At 46.1% G+C, this 17916-nt stretch overlaps 1 long non-coding RNA gene across 6 annotated transcripts in view; it reads right to left on the bottom strand.

Moving 5' to 3' along the window:
- LOC147582575 (uncharacterized) overlaps positions 1-17916 on the bottom strand; it is a 109659-nt gene that overhangs the window by 16930 nt on the left and 74813 nt on the right. For 3 of the 6 annotated variants that reach the window (XR_015249298.1, XR_015249305.1, XR_015249297.1), the window contains one exon: positions 7820-7969. This is a non-coding gene — a long non-coding RNA (uncharacterized LOC147582575). Of the gene's footprint in view, positions 1-2493; positions 2733-7819; positions 7970-16665; positions 17486-17916 lie in introns of those variants that run through there. The other 3 variants (XR_015249303.1, XR_015249299.1, XR_015249302.1) reach the window with 3 other exon arrangements.

Consider the following 17916-nt stretch of genomic DNA (forward strand, 5'->3'; position numbering starts at 1 on the left):
TCTTTAATTTTTATGTATTTATTAGTTTTTAGATGTTTTTATTTATTTTTGAGAGAGAGAGAGAGACAGCGTGAGTGGGGGAGGGCAGAGAAAGAGCAGAGGAGCCACAGCGGGCTCCGTGCTGACAGCAGAGAACCCAAAGCGGGGCTCTAACTCATGAACCAAGAGATCACCACCTGAGCCGAAGTCAGACACTTAACCGACTGAGCCACCCAGGCGCCACTAAGTGTTCGTTATTTTTTTTAAGGAATCTGTACACCCAACATGGACTCAAACTCATAACCCCAAGAGATCAAGAGTGGCCTGCTCTACCGACTGAGCCAGCCAGGCACCCCCTCCCTGCTGTATTCTTAACCTCAGTCGGTGTCGTGAACCCCAACTCCATCACCAAAATCCCCCCATGTCCCCCTTGCTGTCTCTCTCTCTCTCTCTCTCTCCATTTCTTTCTCTGTCTCGCTTTCCCCACCTCTCTCCCTGTGTTTCTCTATCTCTCGGACTCTGTCTCTGTCCCTGTACCTATCTCTTTCTTGGCCCCCCTCCCTTACCAGCCCCCATTTTCCCATCTCCTTTCCTCTCTCCTTTTTTCTCTCTCTGTCTCCCCCTCTGTTTCTCTATCTCTCTATATCTCTCTGGATATCTCTCTGGATATCTCTGTATGTCTCTCCTTCTTTCTCTGTCTCCCCCTCTGTTTCTCTATCTCTCTATATCTCTCTGTGTATCTCTGTATATCTCTCTGTATATGTCTCTGTCTCTGTCTCTCTCATTCCCCCCACCCCCCCGACCGCCTCCTCCCATCTCTCCCTCTCTGTCTCATTCCTCTGTCCGTCCTATTTTACTTTCCAAGTATGTCCCCAGTCGGGTCCTCTCCTCCCCCCACCCCACCAGGAGGGGCCCTCACAAAGCCTCTCCACCCTCCATACTGATCTTTGGGGCACAGCTCAACACCCTCCACCCTTCCCTTTCCTAACCCACGCACCAAAATGTCTCCAAAGTGTTCCTCACGAAACACACTGCTAAGAGCATCTTCCCCGAAGTCACCCAGAGGGACCCCCACCCCTCTCCAAGCCCGGCTCCCACACCCCCAGCTACACAGTGCCACCACCATTGAGCACTCCCTACCGCCAGGGTCCTGCAAAGCTCTCTCCATACAACTCCCCACTGAAGCCTCATCACCTCTCGGAGGCAGGAGGCGTTGCTTCTCTGTCTTGTGAGTGAGGAAGCCAAGGTTTGGGGATATCCATCGGGCATAGGTGGCTAGGAAGCAGCCGAACAGGACTCTCAGCCCAATGGGCCGACCCGAGCGGCACTGCCCTCCCCACCTGGCTTCAGCAATCGGGGTCACACAGAAGGCTTAGTCCCTCCCAGCCCCACCCCCAGGGCCAAGGGGAAGGGGTTTCCCACCCGCTTCAAGTATCCTCATAACCGAAGCCTGAATTAGTCGGTAGCTTTCTTGTGAGTTGCTGCCCTTCTCACGGGAGTGGGTACCCTGCAGATCAAGAGTTGGCACTCACAGAGGCTTAACTGAAATCAAGTAATGGGCACATCGGTGAGGGAGCAGGTGAATGAACGCCATGCTCTCAAGGGGTCATATTTCTCCGTCTCTCCTATAACAGAACTCAATTTCTTTGCCGGGCCATGTTAGACATTTTGGAAGGAACCACGCTGCTTATAGAATAACAGCAGAAAGAGTCTACATTCCCATCGCTGAAGGATAGAGTCGCCATTACAATAAAAGCGCCGGTGTGTTTCTCACCATTGTTCTTGGCCATCGTTGTTTACTGTGGGAGGTCCCCCTGCCTGAATTTTAAGCAGATGGGCCTGGGCTCCATTCACAATTTCCCTGATTTAGGAAAAATCATTTTCACAGACGGGGACGGTGGCACCTGCCAACCGCCAGAGCCCAACAGCAGCTTTGGTCGTGGTGCACCTGGATGTGGTTTTTCTTCACCGGCGACGTCTCCACAGGCTGCCTGTGCTGTTGGTCCCGATGACAACGGGGCCGAGGATGAGGCCGGGGCTCACCCTTCTTGGGGCGGCGGGGCGGGGGGGGACACTGAGATTCCTGGGCATCGTACCAACTCAGCCATATGTCACCACAGAAAGTAACTGCTTTTTCCATATATGATCATAACTAATGTTGCAAAGCCTGTTTTGCCTGGATCCTTTTACAGGACCTATGTAAAATATGCTGTGAGCTTTCACTCCAGATTTCCTCCTTAGGATGAATGGCTCTGCACACACACGGGAACAAGTTCTTACTCTGTTCATCAGGAGTGATAATTATTCCATAGGCTAATTCCCCAAGTGTTAGTTATACGGGGTGAAGTTCTGGCTCATAAACAGGAGCTGATGGAAACGGGGATCCTAATGGCCAAATACATCCTAATGTTGTTCTCCTTTTAATTCTTTCATTTTTTTTTTCTGCCTTTACCTTTTAGAAAATGTTAATGTATTCCTGATGAATTCAGTGTGAAAAAAAATATGTTTATCAGCTCGGGTTTAAAATTTTTATTCATAATAAGAATATAGTAGCACCGCCAACCCTTTCCAGAGTCAATCCTGGAAACTTTGCCAGCTTTCCGGGGCATCCTCAACAAGATGACCGCACAGAAGAGTTACAAGTCAGGACTGCGGATGCCAGAGTGAGACGCAAGTGTATCTTAATCAGGTATCGGCGCTTTGTTCTTGCCAGGCGTGGTGTCTAGGAAAGCGTGCTCTGGTGGCAGATAACCCTGCAAGATGTCATTTGGTAATTGCATAAGTCGTGCCTTTAGCCAGGGCCAAATGGATGATAAGGTTGTCACTGTTAACAGGTGCTTGCTGTTTGGAGCAGACCAGACTTCCTCTTGCGAAACCAGGCTAGTGAATTTCTTGATCACATCTCCCCGCCTATCAGTGGCAGTGAGGGACGGTGAGCCCTGTGGCCCTTCCCTGCTCAGCCTCTGATCCTCAGTACCTGGATATCCATCAGGCCCTGGGTTTCCTCCGAGGGCCAAGTTCCACTCGGATGTCCCCCTCCCACACGGGCCGGCTGGCACTGTAATGTACATGGAGCCCACCTTAGCAGCGGAACCGCTCTCCCCATCAACGACTGCATGCAGAACCCTGCGGCTTCCAGGGATGTATCCAGCGCCACAGCTGGGTTCTTTAGTTTGTTGTGAAAAGAATTCCAGTATGACACAGCTCCTCTCAGCACAAAGAAGTGCTGGAACACCAGGGGAAAAAAAAAAAAAAAAAGGAAAGAAAAAAAAATAATAATGCCCCTGAAGGCAACACGGCCCTGGTCTGCTCCTCTCCACGGTAAACAGACCGTGCGGGAACCACGGGGCCCAGAACGCAGGTCCTGGCCACAGGGGCGCCTCGCACGCCTCCCGGGCGTCTGGAGCAAACAGTGCCACTCGCTCTGTGGTCAGATCGGGGACAGCCAGTCCTCCCGTTGTTTGATTTCTAAACTTGCCTCCACCTCCCGGAGGCCTCTGAGAGCTCAGGGCTTGCAAATCAACACAACATTTAATTAACTGCACATTAAAGTTTCCATCTTTCAAGGAAGGGAATTAGGGACAGTACACTTTCTGAAGCATTCATTAATGAAAATATAAATTCTAAAGCCTCCCCGAGTTCCGGGTGGTCCCCCTCCCACTCCCCCGACCCTAGGTGGTTGCCCTCCCTAATTCTCAGGGCTGGGGTTGGGCCGGTCCCTCCACATAAGCTGCCCGTGTCTGGGGTCGCCTTCCAGGGGGGCATTGTTAACCCTCTGAGATCCAGCCTTGGTTCCGCCACACCCCAGAGGCCTCTGAATTATCCCCAAGAGTTCTCAGGAAATACTCAAAACTGTCTCTATTGATACCGACTGGTGAGCGCTTTCTCATTAAAATGAAAGGTGCAGAGAAGCACTGTTAAGAGATGCCTGGATAATATGATTAAATATTGTCTGCCGCCCACGGAATGGGTGTAAGTTACCAGCACCCCCTGAGGATGACAGAGACACCCGGGCCACCCCAGAGGAGGGACAGGGGAGACAGCAATGGAAGTACAATGAGACAAACCAGAAGGTATCTAGGGCAAGTCCCCTTGGACAGCCTGGACCCTCCATGACACCAAAACTACCTGACGATTCAGGCTGAGGCCACAGACACGCACACGCACACACACACGCGGACCGGAGGTCAAAATCCACCGTGAGCGCAAAGCGCATTGGTCGGGAGCCGGGGGATGCCGGTCGCGTTCCTACCACAAACCCACTCTGCTCCGCTCCCGCTCCTCAGCCGAAGCCCTTACACCACTGCCAAGATCACCGGCAGCGCTTTCTATCAGAGTTCATTGCCGTGTCTCTCTAAAAAGGGACGGTCTTGCAAGGCCTCGTTTTGTTACTTCTCTGGGTCTGTGTCTCCTCCCGATATCGCGAAGCCTTTGAGAGAAAGGAGTGGATCGTATTTAGTTTCATACTACACGTCCTGCGCATTTACTTAGTCATGCTCATCTGTCATTTCCAAGACGTGCCAGCGACGGGGCGTCAGGATCTAGATGCTGGCCTTGCCCTCCTCGAGGAGGCAGACAAACAGCTAAACAGGTACACGGACTAATTATAAATTCTAATCCGCGTTGGGCAGGGGAGACAACGAGGGCCTAAGGTAGGAAATGATGGAGAAGTGCAACGTCGAACTGGGTGTTTAAGGACGGCTTCTGCAGAGGGGACGTTCAAGGTGAGTCACAGAAGGAAGGGAAGGAGTTAGCTCTGTAGCCAGCGGTCGCTTGCACACCGCAGGCACGCAACCAGAGATTCCGGATTTCTTGATCACTGCTTATCCACTAGATCCAACACATTCAAATTAGGAAGACAACGTGGTCGAAATATACTTGTGCAGAGGCAAAGCAACCAGGAAGTGAGTTCTCCACTCTCCCGGAGGAGGCAGGGCGTGGTGTGGCCCACGGGCTCCTGTTCCCTCGTGGGCTCATCCAAGCCAGCGAAGCACACTCCGGGCTCGGCCCTTGTTCATCCTCTGCCTCTACCTTTTATTTCAGATCTCGGGTCCGTACCGGGACAGCAACCAATCCACCAGAGAATTCTAGGTTCGCACCCACAGTTCCTTTACGCCCGTCACTTCTCTCTGGTCTTTGGATTTGCTCACTGATGTGGCATAAGACGGCATCTCAGTGCCTTGGGTTCCGGTCCTTGAAGTCTCCCGTGCCATCATCCCCTATCACAAGATGGCGAGGGAGGCGCCTGTAGTCATCAGACCCCACAGCCGGTGCGGCAGGCTCTGGGTCACCGAAGTGAGTCACATCTTGTGATGCAAGAGTGATCTGGACCCCCCCCCAGACGGCCCAGCCACTTGGCCCTCGCCGTGCCTGTCACCGAGCCCCCACTCTTCTTCCCCTGCGTTATGGCTGTGAGGCTGGGACACGTTCTCTTGCCCCCTCTAGGCTCTGTCCAAAGGAAAACTTATCGAGCGAGGCAGATTCTCCTGACTGGACCGTGACTGATACGCTCATCCCAAGGATAAGTGCTGTCTCTGATTATTTAATCAATAATTACTGCCCACGGGCCCCGGGACCTGCGAGGTACACCTAGTGGGGGGAGGAGACGAGGCGAAAACATCTGTATCTCTGTGGCCTGATGGGCACCAACAACATCTGGCTGCAAGATGTGCCTCCCCACTCCTTGAATCTGTCTGATGCCACTGACTGCCTTCCTCCCTTCTTTCCTCTCTCCTGCCTTTCACCATCTGGGGTGGGGGGGGAGGCCCAACCCTGCATTACACCATTAGGGCCACACATATGATGATAAATCCAGTCCTTACTCTCAAAATCCCGGTCGAGTGGAGATCTGTGAGCAGACAGTGCCATGGCAGGGACAGGGTGGTCGCTGCAATGATCAAAATAGAGGAGGGAGCTTAGTAAACACCAGGAAAGTTTAGGAGATGCTACGTCAAGAAGCACATTACTGAGTGTAGAGTCATTTTGCGGGTCCGTGTGCTGGCGAAATGGCTTCCGACGAGTGAGCCAAAGTCAAGGAAGGCCCTCGCCTTCATTCTGAGAGTCTAATCAGCAGGTTTGCGTTACAGGTCCAGAAGCCACTTGTCTTCTCTTAGGGTATGTAGTAGCCACCCAATTATTTCATTCTGCTAGCATCTCTTCAAGAATCAGGGAACTACCGTGCCCCATTAAAACCATCAGCAGGGATCAGCCACTCCAATGGGAATGCCCTCCAGGGCATTCGGACCCAGGAGTAATACAACGGAACCCCAGTGGTTGGCCAAATGCTTTCTGCTGCAAAATTTTGATGGCTGGTGCTTCTTTAGCCTGGCCCAAGATTTAATTTGTGTTGCTACAGAACACTTTCATTTGTCACCGACAAAAGGCAATATTTCCAATATTCCTTGAGAATAGACTTCAAAGGTTTCAGCTCTTTTTTAAAAAAGCTTTTCAGCTTTATTTTGACGTGGCAGAAAAGTTTTGCATGCATCCTCGCATCCACTGTTGTGACAGCTGCATTTAATGAGTGCAAAATGATCAGAAAAACATCCTTTGCTGTGGGTTGCCAGTTGGTGACAGGGGAGAGGTGATGCTGTAATCAGAGCAGTGAAGTCACGCACACATCTGCTGAGGCAGAATCTCTGCCTGTCTGGTCTATACCAGGCAGCTCAGTGCATGGTCTCGAAGCCAAATGAGACCTGCACACCGATATCCAACGGACCCCCTTCTTCAAACAGCAGGGCAAGACTCACTTGGGTCACATCCGGCCACTGTTGCTGGAGGTTCATTCACATCTCTTTCTGAATCTTCCATATAGTTATCTTTCTGAGAGGTCTTTCTGGCTAATCTAACATATTTTTAATTAACAAACTCATGGCGGGGGGTGGGGAAGGCAAACTTTAAATAATTCACGTGTGAAGGCCCAAATCAGACAATGAAGGTCTTCCCTTAAATACGGAGAGATATAGTAGATTAAACTATTGTTCGGCAAATGTTCATTTCCCTGCCCCCCCCCCCCACACACACACACACATGCACACACACGCGCACACACACACACACTGACCTCCATGGGAAGAATTTACTTTATCGCACCGACGTGGAGCTTGACAGTGGGACTTCCTTTGGCCAATGAAAGGTGGGCAGACACGACCATAAGCCAGTTTGGAGTCTAGGTGGCAAGGCACTGCATGTTTACGCTCACTCCCCTGAGAGCTTCCCCTTCTACCTTGAAAAGATCAGGAGCCAGATAATTTCCAGATGACCCTTACAGAAGGAGAGTCCGGTGAGACAGAACTGAATTGGACCTGAAGCATGGAACAATCGTCGCGACTGGCCCGTGCACCTGCAGAGCACAGCGGAGGGGAGCTGCCTACCTGAACCCAGCCTAGTCCAGCGAAGCCACAGATGACCCACAGCCCTGGAAGCGTGGGCAAAAATGGCGGTTGACGTAAGTCGCCGAGATTTGGAGCTGTTTGTTATTCAACATCATTGTGTTGTTTCATAAGCTTTTCAGAGAGATCACCAACAATGTATGCCTGATTGTGTGAGAGAAAAAATATTCCAGCTGTGCTAGATGCCTATAGCTCCACTGACATGGTGTAAGGGAAAGCAGATGGAGCAGATACTCAAGCCAATCAATCCTATTTATGCAAGGCACGATGAATGACAACGCCACGCTTAACTGCATTTTTCACCTTTTGGTTTCATGTTGGGGTCATGGAGTTGCACTTAATGTGGACGGAGGAGCAGCTTCAGTAAGGTTTCCAAAGCGTATCTTTGGCCCCAACAGTCTTTCTCGCTTGTTACCTTCTCACACCTTACAGGGGCAAATTAAAATGACCTACCTGTGTCTGTCTCTTCACCTGGAGTCCCGGTTTCATTTCCACACGGCCCCATTTCCAATCGTCTCTCTTTTCTCCATCGTGGAAAGACAGCAAAAATAAACCGTCACAGGGAGCCCTTATGACAATTTACTCTTGAGGGGAGATTCCTGTGGGTGTCCAAAAGCTTACTGTAAGTTATATTTGCTTAATTTATGCTTCTACTGACAAATAATTAGGGCAGCAATTAATTTGAAAATGCAAATGTGCAATGGGTCTCACTGTTTTCTTTTGTTTTGTTTTCAGGAGTCTTTGTCCTCAGTTCTACTTGTGTTAGGGTCTTAATGGATTTAGTTTAGCAAAGGAAAGAAATTATTTTTTCTAATGCTTTATTTACCTGATTGAATCGGACTTTTTATCAAATATTGACTATAAATGTTTGCTCAAGATCATATGCCATACAATTTAATAGAAATAAAAACCTGTGGTACAGACCATCATTTTTTACGTGTCTTGCGTGTAATCTACCTGAATGCCTACCGCAGGGGAGGCCCTCACTAAATAAATATCTGGGGGGTGTTGTAAGAAGAAAAAGTGATATTTTGGAACCACGAGGAGAAGGACACGGGACCCCAAAGGAGAGATGCCTTTCTCAGCGTACAATATGGTAGGAAGGTGGACTGCTCGGAAATGTATCGAGGAGGAAGAAAGGATGGAAACAGGGGCTTTCCAAGAGAAGATAGGCAAGAGGTTGCCCAAAGGGCAAAGTTAGGAGTACACGGCAGGTGTCAACGAGTCCCGGAGGAAGAAGCGATCTGGACAGCTTGGGGAACGCCAAGATTTCCCGGGAACGTGGGATCCCCTGGGAAGTGGCAGGGACTGGGGCGAGACAGGAAGGGAGGCCCCAAGCAGATGTCATCTTACGCCCAGATGAGGAACCTTCAGCTTTCTCTGCAATCAGTGTTGATTGCTGATTGATTGAAACTTTTAGGTGCCAAATTACTAATTAGTGTGAGTCGTCCACCCTGGGCAGAAAGCTGAGCCCTCTTTGATGACAAATCTGTAAGGCTTCTCCACTGTTATGCGACGTGGCTCAAGGATGCAGCCAAGACCTAATCAACTAACTCAAAAAGAGTAGTTGGTCACTAACCACACAAGGCAGATGTAGCTACATTTTTCTTCCATTATCTAAATGTCTAAAGGGAAATCAGCACTTTGGTCTGAATCACCTAGTAATCCCACAATGCTTTTGGTACACATTCAAGGTAAACTTAAAAATGAATATCTTTTTTTTAAAAAAATGTTATATTTATTTCTGAGAGAGAGAGAGAGAAAGCATGAGGAGGGGAAGGGCACAGAGAGAGGGAGACACAGAATCCAAAGCAGGCTCCAGACTGAGCTGTCAGCACAGAGCCCGATGCGGGGCTCAAACCCATGGACAGTGAGATCACGACCTGAGCTGAAGTCAGACGCTCAACCGACGGAACCACCCAGGTGCCCCCAAAATAAATATCTTCAAAACTAAACCTCATTCATGTAAAAAGTCTATCTTATAACAACATTAAAGTTGTTTGCCTCTCTTTTTACCCATATAAGAAAATATTTCATGCACCAAAAACTAGTGAAAGACTATCACACAGGCTGGTTTTCTGAATTGCTTTCTTTTGTTTCATGGACTTTTCCGTTTTATTAGGGGAAAACCCATTAAACGGAGCCCGTATGCAGCCACAATCACTTGCCTTCTGCCTGCGTAGGTTGAGGTCATCAGTAAGTGGTAGCAGGCCACTTCTAATCTAATTGTGAATTCCTGTCATGTATACAGACTTCAGCCCAGGGATGACGAGGATTTTTGAACTTCAAAAAAAAAAAAAAAAAAAAAAAGGAAGAATCACAATAAATATTTCATTGTCTAGTCAACCCAATTTGCTAAGCCTGATTATCTCGTTCAGCCTCCCGAGATTGCTACAGGAAGCTCCCCAGATGTTCTCCTTCTAGCCAAAATTACCACTGTGTGTCAAAAAGGTGGCCCCACATCTGCATTCTGGAAGCCCAGCTGTCAGGGAAAGGGAGAGGAGAGAGAAGGTCGCACCCACTGTGGGAGACGCCTGGACGTCACTTGCCACCCTGCCAGGCCACTTAACCGGTTCCTGAATTGGGTTAATTGACCAATGATTGATCAAGCCTTTTTTCTCAGGCTTATACTCTGTTCCAAATTGCGATGGTCAGAGAACACGTGGACGGAGAGTTCCTGGAGCAGCAGGGAGCTAATTACCCCCACTTCCCTAAGTCAACAGAAATCCTGAAAGGACGGTGCTGAGTGAACAAAAATTGGGCAAGAGCCTGACGAGCTCTTGGGGGGTCCTTTCTGTGGGCCAAGGCTCTCCCCTTTCTCTTTCTGAGCAACACAGCCCAGTGGTTGTCAGTAACAAGGGGACCCAACATACTTGTGTTATTTGTTGTCAAAATAATCTTTTAAATCCATATTACTTATGATAATTCTTCAGATACTGGCACTTGTAGTAGGACAAAATTAGGACTTTACTTTGTCCTTTTCCCTACCACTGTTAAACCCCATCCGTTTCTTGGAGGTGATCACCATGGCTGTACCCACACAAAATCTGTTCCCAGCAAAGGGCTTGGATGTAACAGGGAATAAGACAGAACCTAACACCCTTACAAGAGATTATCCTGCCACAGACCAGCCCCTGGGAGTTGGACCAGCCAAGCAAAAATTCTTGAAGGAGCTCTTCCCGAAGAATTCTTGTTTGGGGTTTGGGGAGGCCACGAAGCCAAGGTTTTGAAGGTAAACTCAACACTCCTGTAGCTCGGCTGCATTCAATGAGTACAATCACCCCATGACAAAGAGCGTCATGCTTGTGGCAACCCCATCGGAGGGGCAGAAAACCCGAGTTCGCACAGGAGATTAGAACGAGTTCGACCTAACACCTCGGAGAACTCAGGCGATTCCCACTGGCGTGGCAATTTCAGGAAAGACAGGAATTTGGGGTTCCCTGCCTGCTTCAGTTTTCCAGCCCAGGTTTCAAGGGATGAAGAGTTTCTAGCGCTGTAGGCAATGATAAGTCATCTACTGCAAGCTGACTGGGATGTCTGTATGGGCTTCTCATAGGAAATTCTATGTAGGCCCTATAACTGGATTATTGACACCAGAATTTTATAATAGCGGTATAAAGACTGAACTATTTTACCCATAAAATAACAGGGTTAGGCAGGCACCTATTTCTTTGACACCAATGAGAGAGGAAGGTTTCTGATCTTTAAAAACAAAAAACAAAACTCTCAAAAAGGTGAATTAAGGGGCGCCTGGGTGGCGCAGTCGGTTAAGCGTCCGACTTCAGCCAGGTCACGATCTCGCGGTCCGTGAGTTCGAGCCCCGCGTCGGGCTCTGGGCTGATGGCTCAGAGCCTGGAGCCTGTTTCTGATTCTGTGTCTCCCTCTCTCTCTGCCCCTCGCCCGTTCATGCTCTGTCTCTCTCTGTCCTAAAAATAAATAAACGTTGAAAAAAAAAAAATTAAAAAAAAAAAAAAGGTGAATTAAGACCCAACTGCCAATTACCTGGTTAAAAAATGTCCTAGCTGAAGTTAGGAAAAATTTTTTAGCTGGCTTTCATGGGCCTCCGATAGAAAACTTGATGTAAACTGTCCAGTTTAGATATGCCATGTTCATCAGTATCACTGATCTGCTAGCAGGTAAGTGTGATTATAACAGTATTTAGAAAATAATTATAAGACAGCATTTTGGGAATGAGCTTGTGCTACTCCCCTTCTGTTTCACCCTCATCTCTACCCACTTCCAGCCTCTCAAAGCACACAAACAAACAAAAAGCACATACGCACACGCCCCCCCCCCCCAACACACACACACACACACACACACACACACACACGAGCTTGGGGATCACAAATATCAGTGAGGACAAGACAGTTCTCCTGATTCATGTTCTTATATTATGTTCCATGCTCTTCTTCCTCCATGCATGACCTAATTCTCTAGGCATGTCTTTCTGAACGGAACGGATTACCTCTGTAAATAAAGCATGGATAAAGTGACCTTAAGTTTGAAAGTATAGTCTGATTTTAAAAATAAAATTCCTATCTTACCAAATATCTGCTAGGTCCATGTATTATCCTTTTGTTTTATTGTTTGTTTGTTTGTTTGTTTGTTTTCTTTTGCACCAGTCACCAGAGATGTGCTTAACACCTGCATTTAAGTGGCATAGACTCAGAAAATACCCAAAATGAGAAGGTAGTATTGGCATCCAGGGGAATGTCAAGTTCCAGTTACTACTGTTTTAATATTATCTCAGTGATGAGTCACCATACTGAGCAGTTTCACGAAAAAGGAAAAGATTTCAGAATGATATTTTGAGGGGATACATAGGAGGTTACTTAGGGAACTGAGAAGAGATTAAAGGTAGTGAAGAATCCAAAGAAAAATCAGAGAGAAATTTTGTAAATAGAGGGCTGGGTGATCATTTCCGAACAGAGTCACGCTCTCTTAAACAAAACTCAGAATAGTGAGTGCTAGAGGAATCAAATATGTCTTTAAAATTACTGTATCACAACATACAACATTGACAAAAAGCTTTACCCACAGTGTTACTGAAGATTTGGAGTATTGTCAGAGAGCTGAAGATTGAGAAGAGATATTTAACAGCATCCAGAACTACATTAAGAAGGGCATAAATACACCACATTAACAAAATAAAGGACAAAAATTACATGATATCATCAATTGATGCAGAGAAAGCATTTGAAAAAAAAAATCAACATCCTTTCACGATCAAAAAATTAAATAAAGTAGGAAAGAAGGAAACTGCCTCAACACAGTCAAGACTGTCTGTGAAAAGCTCACATCTCTCAATGGTTAAAGACTGAAAGCATTTCATCTAAAATCAAGAACAAGAGAAGGATACCCCATCCTACCACTTCTATTCACATAGTACTGGAAGTGCCGGCCAGAGCAATCAGACAAGAAAAAAATTAAAAGCATATAAATTAGAAAGGGAACAGTAAAATTATCTCTGTTCACAGATGATATGATCTCATATGTAGAAAACCTTAAAGACTGCATACACACACACACACACACACACACACACACACACACACAGACTGTTAGAGCTGATGAACAAATTCAGCAAAGTGGTGGGATACAAAATCAACACACAAAAATCAGTTGTGTTTCTATACACTAACAATGAAGAACCAAAAAGGAAATTAAGAAAACAACCCCCTTTATAATAGCATCAGAAAGAGTAAAATACTTAGAAATTAGACCAACCAAGGAGGTGAAAGACTCGTACACTGAAAACTACAAAACATTCCTGAAAGAAATTAAGGACACACAAAAAAATGGAAAAACATCCCATGTTCATGAATTGGAGGATAACATTGGTAAGAGGTCAATACTATCCAAAACAACCTACCAATTCAACCCAATTCCTACCTAATCCCAAAGGCATTATATAAAAAATGTTTTGAAATCCTAAAATCCAGATGGAAACTTAATGGATCTCAAATAGCCAAAACCATTTTGAAAAAGAACAGAGCTGGTGGGTTGAGACTTCCTAATTTCATAACTATTACAAAAGCTATTACAAACTATTACAAAGCTACAGTAATAGTGTGATACTGGCATAAAGACAGACGTATAGACAAATGGAATGGAATAAAAAGCCCAGAAATAAACTTTGTGTATGCAGTCAAATGATTTTTGACAAGGGTGCCAAGATCACTCAGTGCAGAAAAGAGTTTCTTCAATAAATTGTGATGAGAAAACTAAATATCCATATGCAAAATTACGAAGTCAGACCCTTGTTTTACAGCATATACAAAAATTAGCTCAAGACGGATCGCAGACCTCAATTTAAGACCTCAAACCATAAACCTACCAGAAGAAAACATAGAGGATAAACTTTACGACATGGAATTTGGCAATGATTTCTTGGCATGGCTCTAAAAACACACGTAACAAAAACAAAAATGGACAATTGGGACTACATTAAACATTGGGACGACATCAAACTTTAAAACTTCTGCACATTAAAGGAAGCAATCGACAGAGTGAAAAGGAAATCTACAGAATAGAAAAAAATATTCATTAATCATATATCTGATAAGGGGTTAATAGGCGAAATACGTAAAGAACTCCTACAACTCTACTGTACATCTGAAATTAATATTGCACTGTAAGTTAACTAACTGGCTGTTAAATAAAAACTCTTTTCAATTGTTTTAAAAATTAAAAAAATAAATAACCCAAATAAAAAGTGAACAAAGGACTTGAATAAGCATTTCTCCAAAGAAGACAAGCAAATGGCCTATAAGCATATGAAAAGGTGCTCACATCACAAATCATCAGAGTAATGTGAATCAAAACCACAATGGGAGATCACCTCATGCCCCTTAGGATGGCTACTATCAAGAGAAAACAACAAAATCAAAAGAAAAACAAATACAGAAAATAGCAAGGATTGGCGAGGATGTGGAGAAATTGGAACCCTTGTGCGCTCTTAGTGGGATTGTAGAACAGAGCGATCACTGTGGAGACCAGTATGGAGGTGCCACAAAAAATTAAAAATACGATGAGATATCACCTCACACCCATCAGGCAGGCTACTATCAAAAAAAGAGAAAATAGCAAATGTTAGCAAAGAACACGCTTGTGCTCTTGGTGGGACTGTAAAATGGTCCAGACATGATAGAAGAAAACAACATGGAAGTTCCTCGAAAAATTAAAAATAGAACTACCATATGATCTAACAATCAATCCCACTTCTAGGTATAAATTCGAAAGGCTGTAAACAGGGTCTCAAAGAAATACATGCACACCCGTGTTCACGGCACCATTATTCACAATAGCCAACAGGTGGAAGAGACCCAAATGTCTATTGAAAGATGGATGTATAAAGGAAATATCATTTGTACATACAATGAAGTATTATTATTCAACCTTAAAAAAGGAGAAAATCCTGTCACAGGCTACAACAGAGATAAACCTGAGGACACGACTCTAAGTGAAATAAGCCAGTCACAAAAATACAGATACTGTATGATTCCACTTACATGAGGTACCTAAAATAATCAAATTCATGGACCCAGAAATTAAAATGGCAGTTACCAAGGATTGGGTAAGGGGAAAAAGTGGAGTTATCATTTCATGGGTATAGAGTTTCAGATTTGCAAGTTCTGGAAATCTGTTTCACAATGATGTAAATACACTTAAAGCTACCGAGATATAGGATTAAAAATCGTTAAGATGGTAAATTTCACGTTACGTTTTCCACCACAATAAAAAGTACTTGGGGTGCCTGGGTAGCTCGGGGTGCTTGGGGTGTACTTGGGGTGCCTGGGTAGCTCAGTTAGGTAAGTGTCCAACTCTTGATTTCTGCTCAGGTCATGATCTCGCAGTGGTGAGTTTGAACCCCATATCGGGCTCTGCGCTGACAGCGTGGAGCCTGCTTAGGATTCTGTCTCCCATCTTCTCTCTGCCCCTCCCCTGTTTGCTCTCTATCTCTCTCAAAATAAATAAAAATAAACTTTAAAAACCTTACTTAAGTTTTAATTCCTTTAGAAGGAGGAGGGGGGTGCAATAGAAAGGAAGCCCAGAGCAAAAGTTCATCTGTGACAGGGGGTGGGGGGCAGAATAAGGGGGGGAGCTAAGAGATTTTTGAGGCAGAAGGGCACAAGTCAGCAGGGAAAAAAAATGTGTCCAGAGATACAAGGGAAAAAAGCATAATGATGAAATCAAGTCTCAGAGGAAGCAAGAAGTCTCAATGGGGACTAGCACAGCTGGATACGGAAACTGCTGGAAATGACATTAAAGCCTTTCTTACCCAATAGTCTAGTTGCCTACTCGATTACACCCAAAAGCTGAACCTTGGCTTCCCCGCATCCCTTTTCCGAGTCTGGAAGAAGAACAACCTGCGTGCGAATTGAGCTGTTTTTTCAGACCCCAAATTGAAGCAACCAATGGAAGAGCTTTCCTGATTGGTACCACTCCAAGATAAAATGTGTATCATTTATTCACTCAACGAGGCTTTCCTCTGTGCCGGGCACTGCTCTAGCTGCTAAGGATAGAGGACTTTCAGGAAAACTCTCTGCTCCCATGGGACTTGCATCTCAGAGGCACCCATCAGTTGGCTCCGTTCTGTCACACAGGTCCAGCCCATGTTGTATGTCTCTGCATTCTTGCTTTTCAAACTCCTCAAGACCTTGGACCAGTTCTGTAAGACCATCCACCCATGGCAACGTCAAGCCAGCGTTGGTACAGATGGAGGTAAACAAGTCCCAGTTCGAGAAGGCTGAGGAAGCAGGGTACTTCCAAATAGGGGCTCTGCCCCCGAGGCGGAGGAGGGCAGGGCTGGAATTGCCTGCTTGGCTTAGGAGTGGGTTGGCCAAGTATGAGTTAACCGAGAAACCAAGCACACGAAAGAGAATACAGTGTGGCTTAAAGAGCAGGGGAAAACCTGCAAGGGGGGGTGGGGGGGCAGAGCATGAAAGAATCTCCAAGAGACAAAATCGTTCAAGTCCCTTGCAACAGCACCTTGTGTCCTGTGCTCTGCAGCAGCCCAGTGGGCAGCTTAGACCAGGCAGATCACTAGGGAAGGAAGCCTCGCCCTGGATGAGAGGCCAAGAGTTTGCAGTGCCCTTGAGACCCCTAAAGTTAGACTTGCAAAGCCATTTCCCCCTCGGGTCTACATGGCAAGAAAATATCAGAACGTCTATACTTTATTAATGGCATCATTTTGAATTTTCGCTCTTATGTATATTTTGTAGTGTATACAATCTATGAGGACAATAGTAGAGGTGCACAATCAATCAATCAATAGGCATGTATTAGAAGTTTATGCTCAAAATATTTTAGTGATGAGGATGAGCAACTGGAAAGATTGGCGGTCACTGCTCTCAAGCAACCTCTCCTGTGTCTGTAAGTAGGACCGAGAACCCCACGCAACTGGAAATACCGTTGCCTTTTACACCAGACCAACTGAATGGAAGGAGGAGGGAGACAAAATGGAGAGTGAGGTGGGCAGACAGGGCCATAGTCACCGGGTGGAATTCCAAAGAACCGGAAGAGGTGGCCAAGACCCCAGAAGAACTCAAAAAGGAAGGCAAGAATTTTCAAAGGACTGAGTGACGATGACGGGTCTTCATGCCAAATGGCAAATTCTATCAGACTCATCTGTGCTTTCCCTTGGCTTGCACGTCCCATGCTGCTCCACTCAGCAGATAAAAGAGTCCTACAGGTGGAAAGGTTCGATCCTCAGAGAGACAGCTGATGGTTTTACTTGGTTTATTAATGCCTGAAATCTGTCTTCAAAAGGAACAGAACTTCTCCAGGTAGCTGGGGTGTGGCTGTGGGGTAGCTGGCATCCTCAGCTAGGCAACAGGCTATCCAAGGACTGGACACTCATAGGCACAAAGACATGCATGCACACATGTACCTGCGTACAAACACACGTGTCTGTGCACACACAGGTGTGAACACACACACACACAAACTTAAGTCCATGGTTCGAAAACATGGAGTTATATGTTTCAGGTCTTCTATGTTAGATGTAATATCTCTGGTAAAAATGAATAAGCACAACTTGTAAAGGCACGGAACAGCCATCATTTGTACAAGGCGGGCAGTGAGGTGAATTATCGTGCACCTTCATGGAGCTAGAAGATGGGTTTGTTAATAAAAGAGGAAAACAAACATAATTACAAGCTTGCTTAAAAAAAACAAAGCACTTAGAATCTATATCAATGTTGAAAACTCTACCTCTCTTGCAATGGCTCCTTGGAAAACCATCATATGGATACATCACAACTTATTTTATCGAGTCCTACTGGGGGAGGGGTGCGGGGGGGGGGGCAGGGAATGGGGAGGTGACGGTTAAGCATGCAAAGTTTCAGTTCCACAAGATACATAAATTCTGGAGATCTACTGTATAACACAGTCCCTATAGCTAACAATTCTTTTTTTTATACATAATTTGTTGTCAAATTGGTTTCCATACAACACCCAGTGCTCATCCCAACAGGTGCCCCCCTCAATGCCCATCACCCACCCTCCCCTCCCTCCCACCCCCCATCGACCCCCAGTTTGC

This window comes from Puma concolor, chromosome A3 (genome assembly GCF_028749965.1).
Source record: "Puma concolor isolate L17-30 chromosome A3, mPumCon1.1.hap2, whole genome shotgun sequence".
Lineage (NCBI taxonomy): Eukaryota > Metazoa > Chordata > Mammalia > Carnivora > Felidae > Puma > Puma concolor.